General features: G+C 45.9%; 2 long non-coding RNA genes across 2 annotated transcripts; one reads left to right on the forward strand and one right to left on the reverse strand.

The window, feature by feature from the left end:
* Positions 1 to 3,389: 3,389 nt before the first annotated feature.
* Positions 3,390 to 4,106, reverse strand: LOC308593980. Its single transcript, XR_014011180.1, has 2 exons — positions 4,011 to 4,106; positions 3,390 to 3,671 (listed from the first exon to the last, which is right to left on the reverse strand). It is a non-coding gene; the product is annotated as an uncharacterized lncRNA (long non-coding RNA).
* A 77-nt stretch (positions 4,107 to 4,183) lies between these two features.
* On the forward strand, positions 4,184 to 10,673 carry LOC308593939. Its single transcript, XR_014011113.1, has 2 exons — positions 4,184 to 4,517; positions 8,469 to 10,673. It is a non-coding gene; the product is annotated as an uncharacterized lncRNA (long non-coding RNA).
* The last annotated feature ends 626 nt before the right edge of the window (positions 10,674 to 11,299 follow it).

Here is an 11,299-nt window from a genome sequence, read left to right on the forward strand (position 1 = left end):
GCCAGCATGACTAAGCCGCTTCTGGCGCAACGAGACACTGTGACGGAAACCACAGCGCACAGAAACGCTGTTTACCTTCCCACCGCAGTGGTACCTATTTATCTACTTGCACTGGCATGCTTTCGAACTGCTAGGTTGGCAGGATCTGGGACAGAACAATGGGAGCTCACCCCGTTGCAGGGATTTGAACCGCCAACATTCTGATTGGCAAGCCCAAAGGGTCAGTGGTTTAGACCACAGTGTCACCCGCGTCCCATAACCCGCATCTAGTCCAACCCCATTCAATGCAGGAATCTCAGCTAAAGCATCCATGACAGATGACCATCCAACCTCTGCTTAAAAACCTCCAAGGAAGGAGAGCCCGAAACATCCCAAGGGAGACGGTTCCACTGTCAAACTGTCAGAAAGTTCTTCCTGATGTTTAGTCAGAATCTCCTTTCTCCTACCCTCCAAAGCAGGAGAAAACAAGCTTGCTCCATCTCCCATGCGACAGCCCTTAAGATATTTGAAGATGGCTAACATATCTCCTCTCAATCTCCTCTGACTAGGTCTCTTTTCTAGTCAGTCATCACCAGTTCAGTCCCCATTCTATGTGAAACTGGTAGGAATTTTTTGCCCCAGCATTCATCCAGTTTGGAGACACCCTTTTGGAATTCCCCACAATCCCTTTTCTGACCTTACATAAGAACCAAAGGCCCATTATTCTAGCATGCTGCTCTCACAGTGACACACCAGACACATACAGTGGTACCTCAGGTTACATACGCTTCAGGTTACAGACCCCGCTAACCCAGAAATAGTTCCCAGGGTTAAGAACTTTGCTTCAGGATGAGAACAGAAATCGTGCTCCGGCGGCGGGAGGCCCCATTAGCTAAACTGGTGCTTCAGGTTAAGAACAGTTTCAGGTTAAGAACGGACCTCTGGAACGGATTAAGTACTTAACCCGAGGTACCACTGTACATAAAACCCGCAAGGAGGACTTGAGAGAAACTACATGCTCCCCAACTTGTGATTTCCCGCAACTAGTCACTCTGAACAATTTGATGTCATCAGCAAACTTGGCCATCTCACTGTCCACCCCTAACTCCATGTAATTTATGAACAAGAAGCCCTGGGCTTGGGCAAATAAACAGTCTGCTTATACGTGTATATGCAGTTGTTTCAGAGTAGGTAATTAAAACCATTTTCATGTACATTAATTTAGGGAAATGGAATTACGGGATCCGTTATACACTTAGGAAGCAATCCTATACATGTCTACTCAGAAGTAAATCCCATTAGCTTTATTGCACTAATTCCCAGGTAAGTGGGTGCAGGACTGAAGTCTTATTTACCTCCCTTGCTACTGGTTTCCTTTACACTTTTTGCAAATGTGGGGATTTCTACATTGCCAGCAAGCTGTATAGAAATTTGGAGAAGCCAGTTCCTGCGTTGAGAGGGGCATTTGCCTAATAAATCCAAATACTCTCCCATATTTGGGGGGAGGAATCTACTCATGAAGCAACAGGGGGAACTGACTGATCCCTCAAATTCAACGTTTTGAAATTTGACATATTTCCTAGTTTTCATATTATAGTTCATCTTCATGTAACTTTGATACCATCGACCATAGCATCCTTCTGGACCGTCTTGAGGGGCTGGGAGCTGGGGGCACTGTCATACAGTGGTTCCGCTCCTTCCTCCTGGGCCGTGTCCAGAAAGTGGTGGGGGGGGGATGAGTGTTCAGACCCCTGGGCTCTCACTTGTGGGGTGCCTCAGGGTTCTGTCCTCTCCCCCATGCTTTTCAACATCTACATGCAGCCGCTGGGAGAGATCATCAGGGGGTTTGGGCTGGGTGTTCATCAGTATGCAGATGATACCCAGCTCTACCTTTCTTTCAAATCAGAACCAGTGAAGGCGGTGACAGTCCTGTGTGAGTGTCTGGAGGCGGTTGGAGGATGGATGGCGGCAAACAGATTGAGATTGAATCCTGACAAGACAGAAGTACTGTTTCTGGGGGACAGGAGGCGGGCAGGTGTGGGGGATTCCCTGGTCCTGAATGGGGTAACCGTGCCCCTGAAGGACCAGGTGCGCAGCCTGGGAGTCATTTTGGACTCACAGCTGTCCATGGAGGCACAGGTTAAATCCGTGTCCAGGGCAGCTGTGTACCAGCTCCATCTGGTACGTAGGCTGAGACCCTATCTGCCCACGGACTGCCTCGCCAGAGTGGTGCATGCTCTGGTTATCTCCCGCTTGGACTACTGCAATGCGCTCTACGTGGGGCTACCTTTGAAGGTGACCCGGAAACTACAACTAATCCAGAATGCAGCAGCTAGACTGGTGACTGGGAACGGCCGCCGAGACCATATAACACCGGTCTTGAAAGACCTACATTGGCTCCCAGTATGTTTCCGAGCACAATTCAAAGTGTTGGTGCTGACCTTCAAAGCCCTAAACAGCCTCGGTCCAGTATACCTGAAGGAGCGTCTCCACCTCCATCGTTCTACCTGGACACTGAGGTCCAGCACCGAGGGCCTTCTGGCGGTTCCCTCCCTGCAAGAAGCCAAGTTACAGGGAACCAGGCAGAGGGCCTTCTCGGTAGTGGCGCCCTCCCTGTGGAACGCCCTCCCACCAGATGTCAGAGAGAACAACAACTACCAGACTTTTAGAAGACATCTGAAGGCAGCCCTGTTTAGGGAAGCTTTTAATGTTTGAAGTATCATAGTATTTTAATATTCTTTTGGAAGCCGCCCAGAGTGGCTGGGGAAACCCAGCCAGATGGGCGGGGTATAAATAATAAATTATTATTATTATTATTATTATTATTATTATTATTATTATTATTATTATTATTATTATTATTATTAACTTCTTCTTGTGTTGGATACAGAAAAGTAAATAGTTACCCTCCAGGATCAAGAATAATCTTGTTCTGCATCACACATAAGCCTTAGGGTTGCCACCTTGAACAGCAGCAGAGCACAACGGACATTTTGCTGGGGAAATGTCACCAAGAATCTCCATCTCTTTAGATCCACAAGGGAGAGTCTAATAATTCCCCAAGCGAGTTTCAGGGCATGCTAGTCATTTTGCTTCCGTTTATTTTCAGCGCATGCAAATGCAATACCGTTCTCCCGCAATTCCTTCTGCGGAAGGCGAGTTTGCAAAACACGTTTTTAAGTGGAGAGCAAAGATGCTGCACTTTGCTGCATTTCGAAACCAAAAGGTGCCTAGAAATCGCGCGCATTGGGCCATAAAGTCTCGTTGCTAGCCGAGGGCGGGGAGTCTCAAGAGACGAGGGAAACGCATTCAAGAGGCACTTGGAAATTTATAAACCGCGCTGAGCCGCAAATCAAAACTCGGGAAGGACACGACAGAAATGGTTTTATCAAAAGTCTGCAATCGGCTACTTTTTGTTTAGTTTTCTTTAATGCTGGTGGGGTTTCTGGACCACTGACAGAATTTCCGCTTGTGAAGCTTTTCCTAAGGTGGGGTTGTGAATAGCAGCAGTTTAATTTCTGCCTGTTATTCGGGCGTTAGGAGGATCCAGAAACCAAGATCATGGTCAGGAGAGGTGGGGGGGGTGGAAGGTGCACCCCCTCCCCAGTCTGTGTTGCGATGGGGAGGGGCCCAGAGGCGGCTGATTCTCCTACTTGCCAAAGCGTCGACTTCCAACCCCGTGTGATCCCCACCTGCAAAAACAGAAATTATTGAGATCTGTCCTGCAAGACAATTACGCAGAGCGAGGTAAACCCGCCGCTGAAACCAACGGGCTGCACGGGTTCAAGGCTATAAACTGCTGGGAACCCAACCCTGAACGTGCCATTGAAAAAGACGGTGGGGTTTGCTTCGGAATAAGCAAGCCAGAAACGAGGCCAGCCGACTCCCGATCCGAGGACGGGAACTGCAAAGCCAGCAGCGCTTTAATCTGGATTTAAGGCTGCGATCCTGAAAACAGGAAAATAGTCAACCCGGTTGGAGCGCAGCGGGACTTGCCGCCCAATAAAGTCTCGATAATATACGGGCCTTACTTCCGAGGAAATTAGGTTGCTGGTTCTCCGGCTCGTGCAGAGGGCTTGGATCGCGCCCTCTTCTCCCCCCCCCCCCTTTTCGGCTGGGCGGCTGCGCGCTGCGCTCCTCCACCCCCTTGGAGAGCCACGTGTCCCTGCCTGGTTTTTATTGTGCTCCGGCTCCTCGCCCGCCTCCTCGCTCCATGAAGCGCGCCCAGCGCTCCAGCTTTGCAGACACGCACGCGTGCACGAGGAGACAACCGAGCAAAGGTGCCGCCGCCGCTTGTGGTTCCTCCTGCAAGCCGGATTAAGGCTGCTGATCTGATGCTCAGCAGCGCCCCACGGGACCCGCTTCTTGGTCGGCCGGGGGACAGAGGTTGGGTGGCAGCGGCGCTTCAAGCCCGGCTGCTGCTGCGAGGCGCCCGGCTAAGTCTGCTGCGGAGGCGCAGGCAGGAGCTGCTGCTGCAGGGAATCCGGTTTCCGCCTCGCCACCGGAGGAGGAGCAGCAGCAACGCTGCCCAGCCCGGGGTAAGGAGCAGCGCGCGCATTTTTCCGCGTTTCTCATGTCTCGAGGGAAGGGCGATGCGATGGCAGCCTAATGCAAAGCTCCCGACTCTCTCCAACCTCTCCCCACCCCCCGACGTAGTAAGTCAACAGGTGCGGTTTTCCAATCCGCTTCCCCTGTTGAACTTTTTTTCCTGCTAAAGATTGGAGGTGGGGGGCGGTTCGTGTTGTAACGCAGAGGCGGTAAGGTGTGCACTAAAGTTTAATTCTATTTCTGTGGCGCCCGCCCTTCAGTCTTTGAAGCCCATTATCATCTCTGCCGGAGAGTTCCGAGCTGCAGTTTTTTCAATTAGTAACAGATACTTTATAAACTGTGCGATTACCAGTTCCTGCTGTCATGCCTGGAAAGCTGGGCATCCTGTTCTAGAATGTTTTAATTTTGTGCTACGTCTCCCCCTGTGCCCACGCATTCATACGCACTATAACACTGTCAAGGGCTTGAGCGTGTAGATTTTCTCTGTGTTCTCCCTCTGCAGCCCCACAGTAAGACCCACAAACATTCCATATATCAAACTGTTCTCAATTGTAGAGTTGGAAAGGACAATGAGGGTCATCTAGTCCAACTGCTTGCAATGCAGGAATCTTTTGCCCAACGTGGGGCTCGAACCCACAACCCTAAGATTAGGAGTCTCATGCTCTACAGACTGAGCTATACTGACTTCCATAGTTTGCATAGTTACTGGCTTCTTTAGACCCTCACTTTCTTTCTCTTGTAGGCTCAACTGTCATCAACCTGTCAGCTTGCAAGTTCCTGTTAAGTGCTTTCTGGGTTGTAATTTTTTAAAAAATAAAAAATAATTTAAATTAATTCACAGCGACGGTATGTACCTAGGGTTTCCCCCTGGGCATGTAGAAGCAGCTAGTTTTCTTTTAGGTGGTCCTATGCTTTTTCCAAATTGATTGGCACTCAACCACCCGAGTGTGCTATTAGAAGGAATGATGTTGCTTTAATAATAATAATAATAATAATAATAATAATAATAATAATAATTAATAATAAATTTTATTTATATCCCGCCCTCCCCAGCCGAAGCCGGGCTCAGGGCGGCTAACAACAATAAAACAGTACAAAAGTACAGCACAAACAACACTATAAAATCATTCATTATAAAATTAATTAACTGTGGCCTGTCATGTTTCCACATAAAAGTATGGTGTATTTACAGCAATGAAGACAGGAACTTGGTGGAGGTTTCTCATGTACTAACTCTTAACGTGGGCTTGAATGGGCCTTGTTCATCACCAGAGGGAAATTCCACAAGGCGCCACAAAAGTGGAGGGAACTGATGCTGAGAATATTTATTTCATTATATTATTAAATTTCTATCTTGCCCTTCCTCCTGAAGGAGCCCAGGTCTTAGTATAAAAGCTGATCGCTTGAGCCCAGGTGACAGTTTCCGCAGTCTGCCACGGAAGGGATTTGTGGCCTTAGCCAAGTCGTTCAGTATTTTTCCAGACTATTGTTCTTTCACATTTAGCTGCTACATTGGAGGGCAGCCTCTGGCTTGCGGGGCAGGGGGACATATACCCCCCCAGTCTGCTCTTACATGGTGACCCTTGGAATCTGACCCTCAAGTGTCTCTCTTTCTTCATTCTTGTATCCTCACTGAAAGAGTGTCAGATCTATACTTATATCTAGTATGAGAAATTGGTACAGTGGTACCTCAGGTTACAGACGCTTCATGTTACAAACTCCGCTAACCCAGAAATAGTACCTCGGGTTAAGAACTTTGCTTCAGGATGAGAACAGAAATCGCACGACGGCAGCGGGAGGCCCCATTAGCCAAAGTGGTACCTCAGGTTAAGAAAAGTTTCAGGTTAAGAACAGACCTCCGGAACAAATTAAGTTCTTACCCTGAGGTACCACTGTATTGGCCTCTACCATCATGCAGCCCCCGACAAATGGATTACCCCTTAGGCTATGTTCGAAATTCGCCAGGCACATTTTGCACGTGGCTATTGGCCACTTGTGACCAAGTGAAGATGCCCAGGTGTCAGGATGACTCCTGACACCTCCACCATCTGAAGGTGCATTCCTGGGGATCCTCAGATCTCGACTGTTTTCACACACTAATACTACAGCCTGTAGAATTCTATCTGTTATATTTTTTCTGCACAATCAAGAATGAATTTCAGGAAACAAAAAAGCCGTAATGTATTGAAAAGCACAACTTTCAAGCTGTCTGCCCCCCCCCCCCCATGGCAACTAGGCAGCATTCCTTTTTTGGCAACTGTGTCCCTGTTTGAAGGAGCCATTTGGCACCTACCTACCTTATACAGTGGTACCTCAGAGGTCCGTTCTTAACCTGAAACTGTTTTTAACCTGAAGCACCACTTTAGCTAATGGGGCCTCCCGCTGCTGCCGTGCCGCCGCCGCGCGATTTCTGTTCTCATCCTGAAGCAAAGTTCTTAACCCGAGGTACTATTTCTGGGTTAGCGGAGTCTGTAGCCTGAAGCGTCTGTAACCTGAGGTACCACTGAGTTTCTAACACTGCCCATAGGAAATATGGCCTTTGAGAGAGAGAGAGAAATGGCCCACTCCTGATGCAGAGGGCATTGGGCATAGCAAGAGTCCTTGACTCGGCAGATTGTGTGTGTGTGCTTGTTTCTGGGAAGCTTTGCTTCCAGGGAGTGGTGCTGAATTTCTCTTTCTGGTAATGAGAGATTCCTAGAAGCAGGACCAATGTCCAACCCATTTTTCAGGATCATTTTGATTAGAATAGCAGCAAGGGCAAGACTCATGTGTGCTTAGAAGTGTATAAACAGTGCATGAGCTAGTGTATGGGTAGGCAAACTAACGCCCGGGGGCCAGATCCGGCCCAATCGCCTTCTAAATCCGGCCCGTGGATGGTCCGGGAATCAGCATGTCTTTACATGAGTAGAATGTGTCCTTTTATTCAAAATGCATCTCTGGGTTGTTTGTGGGGCATAGGAATTCATTCATATATATATATTTTTCAAAATATAGTCCGCCCCCCCCCACAAGGTCTGAGGGACAGTGGACTGGCCCCCTGCTGAAAAAGTTTGCTGACCCCTGGGTTGGACATTGACTAGGAAAGCACAGGCTCAATTCTCTGCTCAATCTCAAAGCTCGCTGGGTGACTTTGGACCGGCCACTATTTCTCAGGCAAACAAAGTTATTATAAGGATAATATATTTGTAAACTAATTTATGTTGCCCAGATTTCCTTGGATGGATGATGGGATACAAGTGAAATATAGAAATATTGCCATTATGTCTTTAAAATCCAAATTGTTGTCTTAAACTAAATATCAGCTAAAAGCTCCCTGGCTTTCCCCCATGGTGGTTGCAAAGAAAAACTTGATAACTGTTGTTTTCAAATATTTGGGCAAGCAAAAAGCAAAACCCAAATGCACCATGTCAGCAAAGAACGTTATTTTTAAGCTGATCTCATGACTTGTGACATCAGGTTACACAGATCTACCAGGCTTCTGTCAGCCTCCGCTGATAAGAAGGAATTTCTTCGATAGAGAAACTGCAGCTGGAATTTGAAGGGAGGGAAGGAAGCACAATTCTGAGCATATTTGCAGAGAATTAAGGATCAGGCTGTGTGGACAGAGTCTCTCATGTGAAACTTAAAATCAGCTTTATTTTAAACCACTCTACAGTGAGAATGTGTAAGCCTGCTTTGACTACAGTATACAGTTGAATTCTGTTCCACATTTAATCCTGAATGAATGAATAGCATTTTACATATGGCGTGATTAGTGTGAAAGAAACGTAGACCGCATATTCTCTCTCCCACCTACTTTCGAGTAAGCCCCACTGAACTCATTGGGACTTGCTTCTGAGTAGGATAGGAGTGCAACTGTTACAGATATTTGTGCCTTGATTGCCTTAAGCGTAGATGGCCTGATCTGCTATTTATTGTTGGTTATTTTAATCTGTCACCAGAAGGTACCGAGCCATGGATGGAGATCTTCTGAGAAACTGGAAAATGGAGGAGTCTTCCATCTTCATGTTCTACCAGCCTCTGGAGAGATACCAAGCAAAGGTGGCGCAGCTTCACTTCTCTGCTAGGACTGTGTAAACATCTGTGCCTTCCTAAGCTATTACCTTCTCCTCGTGTTTCATTGCTGCTGTTATGGTTGCAATTTTATGCACTCTTACTTGGGAGTAAGTTCCTTTGGACACAGTGGCACGTATTTTTTGGGTAAACTTGCATAAGTTGGAGCTGCGTGATAACCAATAATAATACCCTTTTGACGGTACCATAATCTGCAGTCCCAAGTCGCAGGGCACCTAGAGAGGCGTTTTCGGTGCCCGCTCCGACACTATCGAACTCCATACCTTAGGAGACTTGCCTCAGGTTGGACCACGTATAAAGCACTTCTCAAAAATTAGAGCTGGTGAGTGGAGCACCACCATGTGGAAAGAGACCTTCCGTGATTCTGAACACGCATTGCAAATACGAACGGACAAATACAGTTTTTGGCATGTTTGTTTCAGCAAGCCTATGTGGCCTATGTAGAATGTTGATATGTGTTTCAGTCTGATATTTAGGCTATTGTTGGTTTTAATTATTGTTTTAAAATAATTGCTTTTAATGACAATACTATTTTTGTAGGGTTATTGCACTAAATAATAATAAATGAATGGATTTTAATAGCAAACTAAACAAAAGAATAACAAATTGTGGGCCAAGGAATAGTCTGCAGTGTGATTTTAGCCAGATCTATATATTATTATTCTTAGAAGAATGATTATTCTTCAGAGCTGAGCAGGCCCAGAGTACGTTCACCCAGGAGTTGGGTTCCTGGATCCTAACAGCAGTCCATTTCACTCTCCGTACATCATTCACCTATCAATGGTTAGAGTTTCTGTATAAGCTCTGAACCATCACAGCTCTGTTTCCAGAATGAAAATAGGTTATTCTTGCAAATTGCGTTTTAACTGCTGGCTTTAAATGTGTTGCGATGTATTTTAACTGTCTTCTTTTTAACTACTTGTGTTTTACAAGTCGAGATGGGCTATAGATATATTAAATAATAGTCACATGCTGCGTTCAGAGAACGCATAGCTATATTGTGGCAGTTAATAATGTGGTGAATCTGCAGGATAAGCTGTTAAGTATACTGGATAGTCAGTGCCAAACAGGGCCGGCCCACCCATGAGGCAGTGTGGGCAATGGATCCAGCCTCAAAGGAGTGCCGCAGCCACAGTGACAACAATGGCTGTGGCGTGCTGCTTGAAGTCCTGATCTGCCTCTACAGCGGCCTTGTTCCTGATGTAGATCTTCACTCACCCATTCTTCCCCAATTGTGGGGGGAACCGTTTTGTGGCTTGCCTCGGGTACCAAAATGTCTTGGGCTGGCCTTGATGGTGAAGATCTCAAGGTGTTCATAGATTATGTTTGCATACCAGGAAGTTCTCCAGTGTTGAGTCTTCCTGCATCTCCGACTCTTAATAGCAGAAGGCACCCCAAGCAAACGCACTACCAACTATCAGGACGTAAAATAAAATTGCAGTCCCACCCCGAAGTGGTTCATCAGCCAGAGACTAGGTAGTCAGTGGGCCACCGGCAATGCTTTCCTTGAGATGATGGGCGTCCCCAGTCATCAGTGATATCTGGCAGATTGCAGATACATATTCTGTATTTCAGAGGCTTGGCCACCTGTCTCTCTTGTAGATTTATATAGATTAGAAATGGGCTCCATATACTTAGGGAACAAGAAATCTGTTAAATCAGGTAACAGAAAATTTTAACTAATGGCATATCGTTTTCATGGCAGCTTTTATCCAGAAATTTTAAAATCTGATTGCTGGGTCTTTGCCTGCCACTAATTTTGCAATAAACAAAAACCACTTCAGAATATGCAGCACAAACAAATTATTGAACTACTATAAATGTGTGGAAGCTGCTGTTGTAAAACATAAATTGTATGTTACAATGCCTCCTCAGATATGTAGAAAGTTGGCCTGTGTTTTGATCAGACTGTTAGCTTATTGTTGATTTTGAAATGTTTTAAATAGCTGTTTTTAACTGTTACTGATTATTTATTTATTTTTATACTTGAGCTACTTTGAGGTTTTTTAAAAAACAATTGAGTGGTATATGAACTTTTCCAAAATAAATAACATGTTATTTTTGTTTCTGAACTGTAAGAGATTTAAGGCTACATTCCTAAATTCCCTTGCTTAAAAGTGTTTTTTGTTGAAATGGGTGGGATTTATTTTGATGAAACATACGTGTGATGGGTGTTGCTGTCAAATGCATGTCCATCCCTGCGGTCACACTCCTATATCTTTGGGTAGTAACTGAAAGAATTGCATCACCAAAAAAATTGAGCATGTGTACTAGTTAAGAGCTGGTAAAATCCTCCTAAGAGTTTTGTGAATGCCTCTCCTAGAACACACTGTAGGATACCCCAGAGTGAGGAAGGAGAATACAGAATGATTCTGTGACCCGGCCTTAATAGCCAGTTGGTGGTCTAGTAACCATATACAGTCGTACCTTGGAAGTCAAACGGAATCCGTTCCGGAAGTCTGTTCAACTTTCAAAGCGTTCGGAAGCCCCGTCGGACATTTGGCTTCCAAAAATAGCAAACCAGAACAGTCACTTCTGGGTTTGCTGCGTTCGGGAACAGAAACAGAAAACTCTACAGGTTTTATTTTGTGAAAGGCTTTAAGTTGTATCAATAAAAGATGATATTTATAAACGGCCTGAAGTTTTCTAAACACTATTAAGAAAGTAACACAATCCCTGCTCACAGGCCACAATCTAA

This window comes from Podarcis bocagei (assembly GCF_964188305.1).
Source record: "Podarcis bocagei genome assembly, chromosome: 8".
Classification (NCBI taxonomy): Eukaryota; Metazoa; Chordata; class Lepidosauria; order Squamata; family Lacertidae; genus Podarcis; species Podarcis bocagei.